This window comes from Mauremys reevesii, linkage group 3, assembly GCF_016161935.1.
Source record: "Mauremys reevesii isolate NIE-2019 linkage group 3, ASM1616193v1, whole genome shotgun sequence".
NCBI classification, from domain to species: Eukaryota; Metazoa; Chordata; order Testudines; family Geoemydidae; genus Mauremys; species Mauremys reevesii.
The window spans coordinates 203,294,293-203,299,161 of record NC_052625.1 but is presented as its reverse complement, the minus strand read 5'-3'; positions in this window follow the sequence as shown (position 1 = coordinate 203,299,161).

Below are 4,869 nucleotides of genomic sequence, written 5' to 3'. Positions count from 1 at the left end.
ATGGAAAGTCCCAGAAGACAATTGCCCGACATCAGGTACTGAGCGACTAACGACCCAGGCGGCCCACCCTCTCTGGAAGCCGGCCGGGGGTGACCAGCTGGAGAACAAAGGCTTGAAAAGGAGGCCAGGTGACCTTGCGGTTGTTAAGTGTGGGCTGCTGGAAGCAGGCTGGGACTCGGGAGGGGTCAGAGGGAGCTCTGGGTTCTGAACTGAGGCAGGTGGACTTACGCTGTAACTTTCTGTTCTCTGTGCTAGCTAAGTATTTATACGCCACGTTCCAGACATCTGATACACCCTGCTGCTGTTACAGCGCTGGCTGCGAGTCACCCCAGAGCCAGATTAAACTGGGGGTGCCTGGCTCCCTTTGGGTGTGTAAGTCTTCCCCAGGTGTCCGATCCAGGTGGACTCGCTGCTGGGAGCTCGCGGTGTGAAGCTGGGGTGCTGAAGGCTCGGAGGTTTGGTCCTAGGAGGTGGTGAGGCCAAGGGGCTGACCCCAGCGAGAGAGCGTGCCGGACCTGTGGATGCAACTGACACTCAGCCAAGCTGTGACATTCAAACACCGTTTGCTCTGGTCCAGGGCAGCAGCATCCCTATCTGTTACTGCCGCACCGCCCTGGCCTGCGTGTCCATGGAGGGCATGTGTCAGAGGGCATAGCCTCTGAACTCCCTACAGCCCATGTATTGAATTCTGGCAGGGTTGGCCCGTCTTTCCAAGAGCCTGGCTGGTCTGCATGGTCTCTTCACCTCCCCTGCCATGGTTACATGCCACTTATTCACCCAACTGATGCTCCTTAGCCCAGAGGTGGCTGCACTTTAGAGGTACAGAGAACCAGATCCTGGCTCCATTGAAGTCAGTGGCAACATTCTCATGGATGTCAAGAGCACCAGAGTTTGGCCTCAGCACGGCTCTGCGTGGTCCTTGAGGATGACGGGTGCTCCAGGGACAGAAGGTTGTTGAATTCCTTGAGCTGCAGAGTCCCGCCCAAGCCGTAGGAGCTGTGAGAGGGGGTTGTACAAAAAGCTGGACACGCGATATGGAGAAGACCATCAAAGGGGCTGTTGGATTTGAGACCTTTCAAAGTAGAAGGGTGGACAGAGTGACTGGCTCTTCCCATGCGTTCAGGGACAGTAGCACGAGGCTGACTTGAACTCCGCTCGGACTGCAGCACACAGTGCGATACTGTTTGTCCCGGGAGCACTTTTCCAACGCGTTAGCTGCAGGCTTGCGTCCCGGGCTGTGTTTGAGGACAATTCTGTCCCGGTTCAGCAGCGCTCACAGCCATGTTAAAGGAAAATCACTCCCCAGAAGCACGGATTGTGGCCAGCCAGATGTGCTGATCTGGGAATGTGACTGCGACTGACGCAGGGAGGGTCTCGGTCGAGGATCTGTGCTGGGCGTGAGTTTGGTGAAGCGAGGCTGCGGATTGCTTTGGGGGGATCCGTTGCAGGTGGAAAGGAAAGCCATGGAGCCCAGACAAGACACTGAAGAGTTTCCAATCTAACTAGACAAGAGAGGCCCAGGACTCCTACCCGACTTTACAGGCGGGGAACGGAGGCAAGGAGAGATGGACTGATTTGCACATGGTCACACAGGGAGGCTGTTCTTTTCCAGCAATCACCAGCCATGCGGGGCTGCGGGCTGTTCTGGAGACAGGCCTGATGTCTTGCGTGTCTTCTGCCTGTGGGAACCAGCCCAAGCTCCATCAAGGTGGGTGGTGGGGAGGGGGAGATGGGTTTGGCATCCGTGGTTCTGTGGAGACCTTCTCCAGTGCTCTTGGTGCAGATGGGGCGACCTCGCCCAACATCTCCAGGAGTCCAGCCTGGGTGATCAGCTCCGAGGAGGCAGAGGCCAGGGAAGGAGGTTGCCGTTCCGGGGATTCCCCACTCCTGCGCTTGCTGTGTTCTCACGGGGACTGGAGATGCCCATCCTGCTCTGGCTCCTGCTAACACATTTTGTGTCACAGAACTGCACCAGACATGGCGCTGCTGATGGAAATGAGCGATGGATGATATTGACCAGTGCACGAGTGGTGCAGGCAGGCACAGTCAACACAGGTCTGTGTCAAGGCATCACCCATCCTCCGTGGCCTGCCACACCCCTGCTAGTCCAGTCCAGACAATGCACCTGGATGGTGATGGGCTTGGACACACAACTCTCATTCCTGACGTGCAACTGCCCTCTCCTCTGCCCGTCTCTGCTGAGCTCTGCTGCTGCATCCTGCTCTGCTCTGCTCTGCAGCACCTATTTCTACTCTAGACCTGCGCAGGGGACGGATCACCTTGCCAAACTGCCTGGTATTTTTTATGATGAGAACTAACCTCAGGACTGTTGCCCTCAAACCCAAGTCACACATACGCCTGATCAGGCTATCATCAATCCAGTCTCCGTTCCACCCACGTCATTCACTTTTCTCCCTTGAGTGGAAGAGTTTCTTCCCGTAACTGAAGATTTGTGGTCCATGGATTAACTATGGAGTTAAATTCACTGCAGATAATTTAAATCACCCACTTACATTGTCTGGTCCTCTGACTCTCCAAACAGAAATCCGGAGCAGATAGGAATGGCTTTTGCTACATTTCATCCCAGGGTTTATCAATCTGATTGTTTTTAGACTGTTTGGCATTTTCCTGCCATTAATCAAGTTCCTCTTGAACCCACTGCTCTGCAGATCCATTCACAATGTTCCATGGATGGATACACAGGCATCACACTCGTTAGCCGACCACTTACCTCTGGCAATCGGAAATGGGAGCCATGACCCCGAGCTCCAGAAATGCAGCCCTTGAGGAGAGAAAGAAGCAGCTCCTCTGCTATTCAGAGGGATCAAGATACTTAATCTGGTCTGATGCGCTCTGTGCAGTACACACAGTCCCCTGGAGATGTGGGGCTGGGGATCATTGTTCAGCATGGCTGACTATAATGGATTGCAGTTAGGATGGGGTGGATTGGGTCTAGGAGACGGAGATGCCTGTGGTTAGTGCACTGGGTAGGGACTCAGGAGATCTAGGGTCAGTTCCCAGATCTGCTCCAAACTCCCTGCGTGACCTTGAGCAGCTCACACGGTCTTTCTGTGCTTTCATTCCCCAGCTGTAAAATGGGGATAATGATCCTTCCTTTACGTCCTATTTGGATTGTAAACTCTTCAGACCTGGAATTATCTCTCGCTCTGTATTTGTACAGCTCCTTGCACGGTGGGGCCCAATCTCTGTCATGGCCTCTAGGTGCTACTGTAATGCCTAGGCAGCCACCCCAAACTTTACCTAGAACTGTAAGAAAACCAGCAGCATCTGACTCTGGAGTGCTTAACTGCGTGACCGGAACGGTCTCTTCATGTGGTTTTCAGTGGAATTTCTGAGGTTTATTTAAAATAAATGCCAGGATTTGGAGCTATTTGGCTGGGCCATGTGGGAATAGATGCTAGCTCAGCAAGGCCAGGGCAGTTTGGGAGCGCTGGCCTCATTTAGTCAGCACTGGCTTGGCCTGGTAAAAACTTTATGCACTGTCTATCCTTGCTCGTTTCAGTGCTGGGATTGGTCAAAAAGGATCACAAAGTTTCCTGTCCAGCTTTGTGAACTGGGAGGAGGAATGGCTCACAGACGCAGAGACTGAGCGCGGACCAGGCAGCCCTTAGCTAAGCAAATGACCCAGGGCCAGAGTTTCAAAGCGGTCGGCATGTTGGGTGCTGAGCACCTTTGAATGTCCGGCCCTGATGGTGGAGGCTGAGCCCTTTAAAATCTGCACCGCGTCGTTGGCGGGACAGTGAAGGAACCCAAGGGGTTCTAAGTACGTGTGGCCCCTCCCTCTTGGGAGGAGCTCCTCATAAACGCCTGCAAAACGAACTCATTATCCACCCTCAGAACTCTCCTGTGCCGCGATGCCTGCGGAAAACAAGTGAGAACAGGCAGGCTGCTGGTGCACTGACGCCACGGCCTGCCAGGTATTGTCTCATCATTTCCCTGTACTCCCCAGCTGCCCGTCTCCATCCGTCTGTGGTCTCTTGCCTGACCCTGAGATTATGAACACTGTGGGGAATAACCGTCTTTTTGTCCTGTGTTAGTACAGCACCGAGCACAATGGGCGGGCTCCTAGGGCTACAGGAATGCAAATAATCATAATGATTTAGGATGGAGCGCGGAGGGTATAACTAGGAGGGCTGGGGTGAAATTCAGAAAAGGACGATTTACCCTGAGCAGCAGGAAAAACGCCTGGGGAGATGTGGTAGGGGCTGTAGGATAGCGAGGAAGGTTCGTTGTTTCAGACTTTTAAAACTAGCCTGGACAAAATAGGCTTTTCCATCGTGTATGGGTGAGATTCCCTGGAGGCCTCATTCCCCTGAGGGCAGCAAGGGAATTAAACCAGCTGAGAATCTGACCCTGCTGTTGGGTGTGTGACGGACTGAGTGAGATGTGGCTGATTTTTCATCCTCTGTCTCTTTGTTTGTTGAATGGACATTGGAGTCTCTTCAGGGCAGGGATCATGTCTCCTAGGGTGACCAGATGTCCTGATTTTATAGGGAAGTCCCGATTTTTGGGTCTTTTTCTTATAAGGCTCCTATTACCCTCCACCCCCGTCCCAATTTTTCACTTGCTGTCTGGTCACCCTAGTGTCTCCCTGGAGGTGCGAGTTCATTACGTGGCACAGTGTGGGCAGGATCCTGGCTGGTGCATTTGGGCATCCCTGTAATGTCCATTAATAGGGTTCTCCAAAGCTCCCTGGATCCCTCCGGCCAGCTTTGCTCTCCCCCAGCTGAAAATAGCTTCTTTGTGTGACATCATCCTCTGGGTACCTGGCCTGCAAGGAGTTACTCAGGCAATCCCTGCTTCCCTGACAAGAGGCTGCCCAATCAGCAGCGGCCCTGGGCTCGGCCA